This window comes from Pinus tabuliformis, chromosome 5_1 (assembly GCF_031772625.1).
Source record: "Pinus tabuliformis cultivar Carrire ecotype Pingquan chromosome 5_1, CPIR1, whole genome shotgun sequence".
In the NCBI taxonomy this organism is placed as follows: domain Eukaryota; kingdom Viridiplantae; phylum Streptophyta; class Pinopsida; order Pinales; family Pinaceae; genus Pinus; species Pinus tabuliformis.
The window spans coordinates 931366111-931380853 of record NC_142305.1 but is presented as its reverse complement, the minus strand read 5'-3'; positions in this window follow the sequence as shown (position 1 = coordinate 931380853).

The window sequence follows — 14743 nt, the reverse complement described above, 5'->3', positions numbered from 1 at the left end:
GCTTCATCCCTTCAACTAGATTTCTCATATATATTTTGAAAATAATGTGTATGTTTTGAAAGATGTTACACTCAAATATCACAATGACATATTGTCTCATTTATTATATGGATTGATGCTTTTAATGGTAATTCTTAATAACTTTTGGTAGTGGAATATTTTCTCGACTTTATTTCATCATATTATTGCTGGTTCATATTTGTAAAAGTTGGAATACTTGTTCATATTCGTGAAAATCGAGATGGTCAAAACTTGGGACAGGAAAACTTTTTTTTGTTTTCCACGGTAGACACGAAAATTTTTAAAAAGAAAGTGTGTAAAGATGAGAATAAATAGACATACTCGAACTTATGATATAAAAATATTAATAAATGGAATATATTAAAATAAAAAATAAGATATAAATAAATAAATATATTGAATATGGTGTATAGAGATAAAAATATTAATAAATGAAATATATTAAAATAAAAAATAATATATAAATATATTGAATATTGTGTATAGAGGAAATAGTTTTTTCTTCATATTTTTGATCTTATATTTTATAGTTTTATTTTTATAATAATGATTATATTTTATTTTATTATGATAAGCATGTTTATTTTGAAATAGGGTTTTTAAAATTTTAATTTAATTATCAATAATTATTAGGTAAATAGTACAGATTTAATCTAGAAAAAATATTTTCAATAATAATTAAAATTGAGAATTAAGATTTAATTTAAAGATAGTTCTATAATTTTTGTTTTTCAATTTAATTAAAAAACATAATCTTCACAATTATCATTAGACTCTTATTCCTTATTATTACTTTACTATTTTTTTGTTATGTATTTTTTAAAATGTATATATGTTTAATATTAATATTAATTCTTTTATAAGTAATAATAATAAAGAAGTTATAATTTAGTTAATATTAATATTTTTTTAATCTTAATAATGTGAAATGTATTATAAAATAAAATAAGTATTTTCATATATATTATAAATTGATATCTATCTATATATATCATATATATATTTAATGTAGAATTTATTTAATTTACATACTAAATTAGTTTTGAACTTAGACTAAATTTATAATAAAAAAGGTCATACATGTTGGAAGATTGAATCATTTAGATAAAATTAAAGATACGAGTCATAAATGCTTATAAAAGTTTTAATTTAGGTTTAGTTAATTTTATAGAAAGGATAAGTAACATTTTATTTTTAGAAAAATAATTTTCTATTCCACGTGTAATTTGGTAATATATAAATGTATATTCAAGACTTAAAGGGTATATATATATATATATATATATATAATGTTCAAAGGATAATTTTTTTGTTTATTTTTCAATATAGTTTCTCTAGAATTTGGCAAGGATTTTTAGAATTACAAATTTAAATTGTCATCTCTTCACCATTGGAATACCCTACAAATTCAAGAGATTGAACCTATATATAATAAAAACCTATTTTAGACCACAAAAATTAAAATTTCAAAAAAAAATTAACAGTCCAAAAACTCCAACGCCTACTTTTATTTATATATTTTACTCAAACGAAATTGAAACTTGTGCCTACTTTTATATATATTTTTTACTCAAAAAAAAATTGAAACTTGTGCCTACTATTATACATATATTTTACTCAAAAGAGATTGAAACTTGTGGTTTTGTCCACAGTCATTGCCCACCCTATTCAAAAACTTAATTTTCAGACCATACCATCTAAATTCATACTTTAAACCCATATATATAATATAATAAACCAGACCAATTTTAAACAACAAAAATTTAAAATTTAAAAAAATAATTACCTATCCTAAAAACCCCAACGCCCACTTATATATATAAAATCAATCAAATGCTCAAGGGAAATTGAAACACGAGCACGTGTGGCTCCGTCCATGGTCGTTGCCCACACTGTTCAAAATCTTAGTTTTCACGCCAACTCCGTCTAAATTCATGACTTTTTTTAAAGCTATCAAATTTGTCAATTTTTTAAAGCATTTTCTGTCGAGTCCGGTAGATTTATTGTTTCAATTTATGATGTAATTCCGTCGCTATACTCGGATTCTGGAAGGCTTAACCTCATTCCGTCATTTGACTACATGTTCTCGGAAGTGCTTCACTTTTATAAAGAATAATTGGTTTCTCACTATTTATAGGTTGTACAATCAATGCCATCATATCAGATATGTGGAAGGTATTTTAGATGCTCTTTTGGTTTGTTATGATATTTGAGATGAAGGGATGTAGCAAAATAATAAATAATTTAGTAAATGAGGTAACACTATAATAAAGAGATAAAAGTTTTTGTTATGGATAAGTTTTATAAATGTATTTAGATAAAGAAAAAATACTCTATAGATGTGTTTAATCTCATTTTTAATCATCAACAAAAAACATACATAGAGGCCAATATTTCTTCGAGAGCCAAAAATTGTATTGTTCAGTTAAGGACTAATTCTCATCAACTCCGTTGTGAAACATGGTGCTGGTAAATGCCTAAAGAAGTGTAGGAGGAAAGAGTATGTATTTTTTGTTCTTCTGGAAAAGTGGAAACAGAAAAACACTTCATTTTACAATGTAAAGCCTTCCGAGAACATCTAATTTGGTACATGAAGATATTAGTAGATATTTGTTAACCTCTGACTTAATCAGTTTATTTTTATAAATTTTTATTTATAAAATTCTGAACTTATGTTACGAGTATGATTTCATTTTAAATTTTTATTTATAAAATTCTTAACTTATGTTACGGGTATGATTTCATTTTCTTTATAAAATGTTTTAGTTAGACAAAATTTTAGCAATCTCATTTGACTTCTTTTCAAAAAAATCAATAACAAAAATTTTGATATATATAATCTTCATTTAACTTAATACAAAATAAACTTCAAAATAAATAAAGTCATAATATATAAATTTTACTAATAAAATACAAATAAATATCAAGTCTCCTACTTCCCATTAAATTTAATAATGTTGAATAAGAACAAGCATTAATTTCTTCAAATGCTTGTTTGGCTTCTACTGTCCATTTAACCTTTGAATCCTTTTTTAACACATTGTTCAGCAATCTAATTAATTCAACCAAATTAGATATGAATCTTCTTAAAAAGTTAATCTTTCCTAGGAAAGTTTGAAGTTCTTTGACATTTCTGCGGTGGGGTATTTGTAGAATAGCTTCTATTCTAGCAAGATCAATTCTGATGCCATCTTTGGATATGATATGGCCTAACAGTTTGCTTTCTTCTAGACCAAACAAAGATTTTTTAGGATTTAATGAAATACCATACTTTCTGCATTTTAAAAACACTTGTTTGAAATGATCTAAATGTTGCTGGTCTGATTTGGAAAATATTGTCAGGTCATCTAGATATATAACCAAAAAATCATGAATTTCTTTTGCAAAAGCTATGTCCATTACTCATTGAAAGGTTGCCCCTGTATTCTTAAGTCTGAATGGCATTTTAACATATTTGAATGTACCCCATGGTGTTGTAAATGCAGTATTTTCTTGGTCATCAGGATGAACCAGAATCTGATTATAACCTGAAAACCCATCCAAAAGTGAAATCCTAGAAGCACCTACTACCTTTTGTAAAATATGATCCATCTTAGGTAAAGGGTAATTGTCTTTCAAAGAAACCTTGTTTACATTTCTTAAGTTAACACATAATCTGATTTCTCCTGTTTCTTCCTGTTAGGCACTAAATTAGACACCCATTCTGAAAATCTGATTGGAGCAATTATCCCCACATCATGCATTCGTTTGATTTCTTTTTCAATTAAAGGAAGCAGTACAGGGTTGATTCTTCTGAGCTTTTGTTTGCATGGTTTTTTATTTTCTTTGAGGGGTATTGTATGTTGAATTACAAAGGTGTCATAAGATTTCAGGTCTTCATAGCTCTAGGCAAAAACATCCTGGAATTCTTTGATCAGTTCAACATACTTAAGTTTTTGATCAGGGGGTAAAGATTTGGATAATTTTACCATTTTTGGCTTTTCTTCAATTCCTATGTTATAGTCTTCAATGTCTGCTTTTAGGGGTTCCATCTTGGGTTTCTTTGGAATATCGTTGAAATTAAAGAGATCTTCCAAAGGAGTTAATCCTTTGGGAAAATGATTGTCTTTTAAATTGATAACTTCAGAGTCTCCTTGAATAATCTCATCAATGTCTATTTCTTTAAGATCTTGTATTTCATTTTTGGTAAATTTCGTTGGATGAAGCATTTGAGTTGCATTTTCTGCTGAAATGTTTGTTTCTATCTGATTTGTTGGATCAAACTCATTAATTATATCTACATCTATGTTAGTGCTAGAAAATTCTTCTTCTAGGGTTAAAAAATTGTTGATCTATTTATCACTGTCAAACACTTGCAAGTTCTTTACATAATCAGGTATGGCTGGCCTGTGTCTAATCTCAACTGTGAATTGATGATTTTGTTTCAAATGGTAATTTATAGGTGCTAGCAAACGTTGCCAGGCTATGAGCTTGCAAGTTATGTTTTCTAGGGATTTTGGCAAGCTGAGTTTCTAGAAATGTATTGAGGATCTCTATAGTTGTTCCTATGTACTCTCTTAATCTGGGATCATTTGTTAAGAAATTCTCTTTTATATGTTGAATGATTAAATTAGAGTCTCCTAGGATTGACACTCTAATTGCTCCCAATTTCTTGACCAGTTGAAGACCTAGCAATAGAGCTTCATATTCAGCCATATTATTAGTGCACCTAAAGTTTAACCTGTAGGCATGGCCTTTAGCATGATTGTTTTCAAGATTGTACACCCAGACTCCTGCTCCTGCTCCTAATTTGTTCACAGAACCATCAAATTCTAAGTACCAAAGGATTTCATGTTTATAATTAGTATCTGGAGTTTCAGGGATCTGTTTAAGAGGGAGATCTGGTTTTTTAGTTTCTTCTGGTTTATCTGATGTTTCATGATTTTCAAAAATTTCTTGGATTCGAACACTAGACTTTTCATTTGCAATTTTTCTGTTTCATCTGCTAAAACTTTTATTTCATGTGGGGGATCAATTTCAGCATTGTAAAGGATAAAAGAATCATATATGAATGTACTGAGTAGATAGGGAAATTTTGAGGCTTCTCTTGACTACTTACTACATACTTCATTAAGGTTTCTCTGTATAGTCTCTTGGGTTGACCAAACACTGAAATAGTAGCATAAGGCATGTCTAACTGTAGAGATCCTTGAAGCTTTGCACCCCAAGATCTAGACAATAGCATGCCATACTTTGGCGGAATATCAACTACTACTATGTCCATTAAGATGGTTTTGGCAGGATATTGGACTCGTGACACACATAAGTTTTTGATTAAACCTAGACATTTGACCTGACTTGAATCAAAAGAGAAAAGGTCTTTATATGGCCTAGTGATGTCAAGGTCTAGTCTCTCCATTACAGATTTAAGTATTAAGTTATGAGAAGCACCAGAATCAAACATGGCATTATGAAGTATTTTATCATGTATGTTTAGACCTACATAGAAAGGAGGAACTTCTCCCTCTACTGTTTTTCCATTTACTCGAGGGCCAAATATCAATTCAGGCTGGTCATCAAAAACATTTACTGAATCTTCATTCACAGAAATTTTGAGTGATCTGCTGATTTGAGTTCTGTAGACATCATGTTTAGCCAATTCTGATAATGGAACAACTATCTTTAGTTTTCCTACTTCTGTCTCAAGATTAAAAGGTTTTTCGGTCTGAGTTCTTGTATTTCGGACAGCTGGATTTTCTGTGTTTCTCTCCTCTTCAGGAGTGGGATTATGGGTTGAAGTTGTCTCCAAATCAAGTTCTAGAGGCTCTTCTACGTTTCTTTTAGCAGGAATAGAAGTGGAAAGTTGTCTGTTAGGTGGTTGATTATCTGATACATCTTCAACAATTGGGTTATTAGGGTTAGGACATGTTCTAAAAAGAATATGTACAGGGGGGGAACTGATCTTACCTTTGTTAGGTTGTTTGGTATCTTTCTGTTTATTGGTTTCAGGGACACCTATTCTTTTGCTCCTCAGATTGTATTGTTTGTGGACTTCATAAATGGCTGTATCATATCCCTTCCTAAAGTTAAATGATTCACCTGACTAAGTTTGGAATTGTTTAAGAATTTGAGCTTCTTGATCCTCTTAGGTCAAGAAAACTTGTTGTTCATTGTTGAATCCCATCAAATTAATTTGAGTGTCTTCTGTTGGTTCATCAAAAGTTGAGGCTTCAGCATAATTTTCTTGAAATGGGAGCCTAATATTTTGGTCAGGCCTTGTCTTTCCAATGTTAGGATTTTGGTTCTTCCTGAAATTTGGATTTCTCCCAGTATTGCTTGTTTGACCATCCCAAGGGGATTTTCTCTCGATTGTTTCTACTTTATCTCCAAGTTTATCCATTCCTTTAATAATGGAATCTAATTTCTGTTCAAAGGCAGAAAGTTCTTCTTTGAAAGGTGTCCTCCTTTCAGCTCTGGCTCTCGATCGTTTAGATATCAGGTTGGCCTTAACACTGACAGCTATACTCTGCATCTATTCTAAGTTTCGAGGAGCTCTTTCCCTAAGTTGGTATGCCATATCAGAATCAAATGCATCAAGGAACTTGATCAAGGCCAAATCTGGAGGAGGTCTGAGATTTTGAGGACTAGCATTGTAGACATTATTAAATCTGGTACAGTAATCTTGGACAGTTTCTTGTGTGCCTCTTATTAGGTTTTCATATTCTAATAAAATGTGGAGAGGATCTTTCTTCTTTTCCCATCTGTTCAATAAGGTCTGATAAAGAGCTTGTGGGTCACTGATACTGTTTGCGGGGAGGGCTCTAAACCATGTTCTAACATCTCCAGTCAAACTTTGAACAAATACTTTCATTCTAACATCATCAGCGTCAACCGCATATATTTCAAAATAGTCGGTCATTTTCTTGGTATGTTGTTGAGCAGTGTAAGTGCCAGTACCTTCAAAAGAAGTGATTCTACTTTGATAGTCTTGGGGTATAGCCCCTGGATTGGCAGGAAATTTTAGGGGAGTATATCGGTTTTCCATGGTTGCAAAAATAGATGTGACAACTAGAGGAGTAGGGATAGCAATGGGAATGTGTGTTGTAGATGGAGGAGTGGAAGGGGTGGCTGATGGTGAACTTGGAGAAGTTGTAGTAATCACAGAAATGTTTGGTGTTTTTTCAGAGGTAAGCTCAAATTGAATGGAGTTCTGCAAATGTCTGTCAAGGTGTGAAGTAACAACTTCAATCTGCAAATTTTCAATGAATATTGGATTTTGAACTGTGTGGGTTAACCTAGATTCTGAAAAAGTCTCAAATAAAGAGTTTTCAAAATACTTATCAAGAGGTTCGTCCTCAGGGTAGATCCACCTCACAAGACAGGATTTTGATCTGTATAGAGGCCGAGAACTGGCAGAATTTTCTTGGCTATCTTGTCTTCTAAGAATCCTAGGAATTAGATTAGGATTTTCAAACACAAGTGGGGGATTAGGATCAGGGTTTGATCTGGTGTAATGAATCTTTTCTGAAGCCAGTTTTCTAGGTGTGTTTTTGTTTTTTTTTTCCTTGAAATAGATTTGACAATACAACTTTAGCAGTCTCTTTAAGAGGTTTTAGATGTGGGAGTTTTGAACTTTCCTAAAGACTTTTTGAAAAGGGGAACTGATCAAGTATTTGAAACCAACTATCCAATTTATAAGCTAGACCGGAGATAGACTGAAGTAGCATTTATTTACTTCTGCAATTGCAAAGAAAAAGCATTTCAAAGGCTACCTGACTAACTTCAGGCTCCATCTGTAGCTTATGAAATAAACAATAGTAACAAACAATTATTCAGGTCCCTAGTGGAGTCACCATTGATGTTATCACTCAGGTTTTCCCAAAAGTTGTAAGAAAGGGAAGGATGCTGAGGTAACCACAAACCAATCTTTTAGATACAGAATCTAGCCAATCTGTATCCAGAGAGGGCCCTCTCTTTATGATTTAGCTTTGTTTTTAAAGGTATTAGGCTAGTTATGAAGTTCAAGGGTTTTGTTTGAGTTTGGATGATGAGATTCAATAGAACAAAGAGGTAAAATAGAGTAGTTCAGTTTATTAGGCTAATGGAGTCAAAGAAGATGGCTTTCTGCATTTGGTTTCTTAACAGAGGATGGCTTCACAGAGCAAGGTGGTCAAACAGGGAACAAATAAAAGACTTGAAATAGATGGAATGGGGTCAAATGGGGGAAGGGCAGTTAAGAATCCTTCAACCTATTTAAAGAGGGAAATTGGATGATTACTGATAAGGAGCAGTTAAGTATTATTTATCAAATAATCAACATGAAAGAATTAGGAAACAGGAGCGATTAAGATTTGACTGCTTATCCTAATTCTGAAGAAAACATAGAGAACAATAATGATTGAAAACAGAGTGCAATCAAGCATATTATGAAATTAAACTTTTCTTTATCATTCAGATTCTGAAACACAGATGATATGATAAACCAATAAAACTTTAAAACACAAGATATAGAGGACTTATTTATCCAGTGGTTGATTCAAGAAATCTGTGACAAATCCTCTGCTTCAATTCTTCATCCAGTAGGCCATACAACAGTTGATTCCAATAGCTCTTTATTCCAAAATTTCAATATTATAGCAAAGTCTAGGAATCCCCCCACAACACTCTAATGGAGGGGGTATTTATGCTCAAAATTGTAAAACAAATATCTCATAACAGCTGTGAGATAATATCTAGGATGATTAATAATAGTTTACAAGTAAAATAGAAACAACTAGTCTTCTTCAGTAACTCTGCGCTGGCTGCCTGTCTTAATTGATACTCTTTAATTCTGATTTGCCACTCTTTAATGCTGATATGATACTCTTTAATGTTGATCTGATACACTTTAATGCTGATTTGATACACTTTGACTTGTTTTGAACCCTGTTCACCTTTCTGTGGTTAATTGCCCAAATTTTCCTTTTACCCACGATAATCGTGCAGTAGGATAATACCTGTTGTTGGGACATTGGAGGTTGTTCTGCTTCTTCTAATTCATAACATTCAGATATTTCTGTGGAGATTGCTGAGAAGTCCTGGCAATTGATGCATCAATAATTGATTGTTTGAGATAGCTTGAAAGGTGCCTGTGTTTATAGAAGAAAATTGTATACTGCGGGTTAAATGGCCGGCTCGGAGTTCATCGCTGTAGCTTTTTTGGTTAGGTAGCAGCTGAAACTGGAGTAGATAGTTTTTGCATGAGAGCGCGATATGCAGAAAAATATAGCAAAAAATGACAATTTTCCCTTTTATTCGACAAAATGAAGTTTTCGCAGGATTTTTTGATTTGAAGGGCAGATGACGTAAGCAATACGGATGATGATGTGGCGGGTGACATCAGCGAAGGATAGATGACGTCAGTGGGGAGGGGGGGAGGGGTGGTAAGCGGTTTTGCCCGCACCGCTTTTGGGGCTTGGTCGTTTTGGGCCAGGAGGGAACGATCATACTGGCAACGCGACGCGTGGCAGAGGTACGGGGGCAAAAACTGCCTTGCGATCACACGGTAAAAGGCAGAGGTTAGGGGGGGCGCGAAATGATCGTTGACCATTGGATGTAGCGACGAAGATCGGACGGCTGATCGGCTTTGAACTTGGCGAGACGTTATGTTGCGGGGCTGAAACAAATAAACAATGTTTTATCGTATCGGGGCTATTTTGATTGGTCAGGGAAGGTTAGGTTATTAATCAACCGAAGGTTAATTAATCCCATATGGCGCGCGGGGAGGGTTCTTAATAAGTTTCAAATAAACTTATTAATTCCCGACAAACACGTTTATGGTTATATTTCAACCGGGGGCGGGAATATATATTATTTGGGGTTTTTTTAATATATTTACATATTGCAGGATAGGGTAATGTTTTGGGATTTATATAATAAAATTTAATCGTTAATATGAAAAATGTAAATGAAAGTGCTAAGTTATAAACTTAGGCTTAGGATGAAAAATGGTTTTTATGAGGAATATGGTCATTTTCCTAAGTAAAATAGGGTTTTACTTAAGCGATCTTTATGAAATGGAATAAGTGGTTTAATGAGTGATATTAAGAACATATCTTAATATTTAGGGGGAATTAGTGAATGATTAGGGAAAAATATGAAGGGGAGTTAGTTATTCAACCTTGCCTCGCTTGAGCTGCATCACGTATAATGTTTGTCTTGCACTTGTGATAGAGATAAAGATTAACAATTTTAGAGACATAATCTATCACTGGTATCATTCTGCAGCTCCAATCTACCTATCATGCCTACTTGGGCCTAGCACCGCTTTTGGGGCTTGGCGGTTTCAGGTCGGGAGGGAGCGATCATACTAGCAGCGCGACGCGTGGCAGAGGTCCGGGGGCAAAAACCGCCCTGCGATCGCGCGTTAAAAGGCGGAGGTTAGGGGGGGCGCGAAATGATCATCGATCGTTGGATGTAGTGACGGAGATCAGACGGCTGACGGGCTTTGAACTTAGCGGGACGTTATGTTGCGGGGCCGAAACAAATAAAAATGTTTTATCATATCGGGGTTGTTTTGATTAGTCGGGGAAGATGAGGTTATTAATCAACCGGAGGTTAATTAATCCCATATGGCGCGCGGGGAGGGTTCTTAATAAGTTTCAAATAAACTTATTAATTCCCGACAAACACGTTTATGGTTATATTTCAACCGGACGTGGGAATATATATTATTTGGGGTTTTTTTAATATATTTACATATTACGGGATAGGGTAATGTTTGGGATTTACATAATAAAATTTAATTGTTAATATGAAAAAATGTAAGTGAAAGCGCTAAGTTATAAACTTAGGCTTAAGATTAAAAATGGTTTTTATGAGGAATATGGCCATTTTCCTAAGTAAAATAGGTTTTACTTAAGCGATCTTTATGAAATGGAATAAGTGGTTTAATGAGTGATATTAAGAACATATCTTAATATTTAGGGGGAATTAGTGAATGATTAGAGAAAAATATGAAGGGGAGTTAGTTATTCAACCTTCCCTCGCTTGAGCTGCACCATGTATAATGTTTGCCTTGCACTTGTGATAGAGAAAAGATTAACACTTTTAGAGACATAATCTATCACTGGTATCATTCTGCAACTCCAATCTACCTACCTTGCCTACTTAGGCCTAGCATTTTTTCCTTATTTACTTGGGTGCACTTAGACTGGCAAACCATTTTCAACTTTCCTTTTCTTTTCATGGTAAACCTACCTAAGTCTGCACTTATAACATCCAAGGGCTCAGATTTAACTGTTGAGCTTCTTTTTATTTACTCTACCTATCTACTTATCTGCCAAGATTAAACAGTTTGGTTAGATTTTTATTTTCTATCTTTAAAACAGGAAATTCAAATATGAACTAGTCAAGATTAAGCTGTTTGGTCATTCATCAATTGTGGCATAAATTAACAAGTTGCACACAATGCTTATTACAGAAAATGAAAAAGTAGTAACATTTTGGACTTGCACACTTTCCTGGTCTTTCTTTATTTGGGGTTCATTTCTTTCACTTTTTTGACCATTTTATTCTTTTACCCTTTGATTTTTCTTTTAGGGCATACGTTCCTTACATTATATATATATATATATATATATATATATATTGATAATATGGAAAACCTTTGCAACAAGAAAGGAATGAACATATTACAGAGCTCAACAAGTCAATCATGCAATATGACACCTATTGGTATAGGAGTATAACAGTGTATAGAGGAAATAGTTTTTTCCTCATATTTTTGATCTTATATTTTATTGTTCTATTTTTATAATATCGACTATATTTTGTTTTATTATGATAAGCATGTTTATTTTGAAATAGGGTTTTTAAAATTTTGATTTAATTATCAATAATTATTAGGTGAATAGTACAAATTTAATCTAGAAAAAACATTTTTAATAATAATTAAAATTTATTTTAAAGATAATTCTATCAATTTTGTTTTTCAATTTAATTAAAAAACACAATCTTCACAATTATTATTAGACTCTTAATCCTTATTATTACTTTAGTATTTTTTTTGTTATGTATTTTTTAAATTGTATATATGTTTAATATTAATATTAATTCTTTTATAAATAATAATAATAAAGAAGTTATAATTTAGTTAATATTAATATTTTTTTAATCGTAATAATGTGAAATGTATTATAAAATAAAATACGTATTATCGATATCTAATATATCATATATTTAATGTAGAATTTATTTAATTTACATGCGACATTAGTTTTGAACTTAGACTAAATTTATAATAAAAAGGGTCATACATGTTGGAAGATTGAATCATTTAGATAAAAATAAAGATACGAGTCATAAATGTTTATATAAGTTTTAATTTAGGTTTAGTTAATTTTATAGAAAGGATAAGTAAGATTTTATTTTTAGAAAAATAATTTTCCATTCCACGTGTAATTTAGTGATATATAAATGTATATTCAAGGCTTAAAGGATATATATATATAATAAAAACCATGTGGGCCTAATGGTTAAGAGCATGTGTTTCCTCCTATGAGGTCACAGGTTCAAAACTAGAGGGGGTAGAGTATGTATGCCTTCGTAGACTTAGTAGTGAAATCGTTGCGCGGAGGTGGGTCCCTTGTCCCATAAACAAGGGGGTCTCATACACCAATTTGGTGTCTGGCTTGGCTGTGACCTTAAAATGGATATTATTATTATTATTATATATATATATATATATATATATCATGTTTAAAGGATAATTTTTTTGTTTATTTTTCAATCTAGTTTCCCTAGAATTTGGCAGGGATTTGTTAGAATTACAAGTTTAAAGAGATTGAACCTATATATAATAAAAACCTATTTTAGACAACAAAAATTAAAATTTCAAAAAAAAATTAACAGTCCAAAAACTCCAACGCCTACTTTTATTTATATATTTTACTCAAACGAAATTGAAACTTGTGCCTACTTTTATATATATTTTTTACTCAAAAGAAATTGAAACTTGTGCCTACTATTATACATATATTTTACTCAAAAGAGATTGAAACTTGTGGTTTTGTCCACAGTCATTGCCCACCCTATTCAAAAACTTAATTTTCAGACCATACCATCTAAATTCATACTTTAAACCCATATATATAATATAATAAACAAGACCAATTTTAAACAAACAAAAATTTAAAATTTAAAAAAATAATTACCTATCCTAAAAACCCCAACGCCCACTTATATATATAAAATCAATCAAATGCTCAAGGGAAATTGAAACACGAGCACGTGTGGCTCCGTCCATGGTCGTTGCCCACAGTGTTCAAAATCTTAGTTTTCACGCCAACTCCGTCTAAATTCATGACTTTTTTTAAAGCTATAAAATTTGTCAATTTTTTAAAGCATTTTCTGTCGAGTCCGGTAGATTTATTGTTTCAATTTATGATGTAATTCGGTCGCTATACTCGGATTCTGGAAGGCTTAAGCTCATTCCGTCATTTGACTACATGTTCTCGGAAGTGCTTCACTTTTATAAAGAATAATTGGTTACTTTTATAAAGAATAATTGGTTTGTCGCTATTATAGGTTGTACAATCAATGCCATCATATCAGATATGTGGAGGGTATTTTAGATTGTTTTTTTGGTTCGTTAGGATATTTGAGATAAAAGGATGTAGTAAAAATAATAATAATTTAGTAAATGAGGTAATATTTGTTTTATAAATAATAAAGAGATAAAAGCTTTTGTTATGGATAAGTTTCATAAATGTATTTAGATAAAGAAAAAATACTCTATAGATGTGTTTAATCTCACTTTTAATTATCAACAAAAAACATACACAGAGGCCAATATTTCTTCGAGAGCCAAAAATTTTATTGCTCAGTTAAGCACTAATTCTCATCAACTCCGTTGTGAAACATGATGCTGGTAAATGCCAAAAAAAGTGTAGGAGGAAAGAGTATGTATTTTTTGTTGGTCCGAAAAAGTGGAAACAAAAAACACTTCATTTTAGAATGTGAGGCCTTCAAAGACAATAGGGAAAGTTATGCAGATATTCTAACAGCTGTCTCTTGGGATAATCTATTTAGCGAAGGGTTTGTCTAGAAATTGAGAGTGTTTATTGTGAGGCTTTACAGGAAAATGATCTAATACATCAACCAAATGAAGAAACAATCTATCCTAAAGGCTATCTTTAGCCTTGTGAACGTTAAAATAGTTTCCTTTTTTTCTTTCTTAAATTTTGTGAACGCTGCATTTGAAGCAGCTGTATCAATTTTTTTTTATTTCCTAAATTTTAATTTATTAGAGTAAAGTTGTTTGCCCAATCTAATCGTGAACCAGGGAATTGGGAATTTTTTAATTGAAGGAAAAAACCAGAGAATGATTATTTAGTGGCATAGACATTGACGGGAGCACGGTCGTAGGTGGCCGACCGTCATGTACCACCAGATATGAAGAACAAGGAAAATATGAAAACGGGCCATGGCTAAATGTCGGTGCATCTGCTTGTCATGATTTGTTGATGTCAACCGATACCAGGCACCTTTTCATGAATTTGATTCATTTTTGTTGGGCCCCCAACCACCTTTGAAAACCAAACGCCTAGCCTTTTCGGATGACGTTAAACTACATTAGCAAACTCCTATAAGTTAAAATGGTTAGTGTTAATTTGGGACTGACAAACATTTGAGTAACGATTCTGCATTTGTGTTTGCAATGTTTTGATTCTAAATTTACTTTTGTGAAGCTTTGCATGTGAAA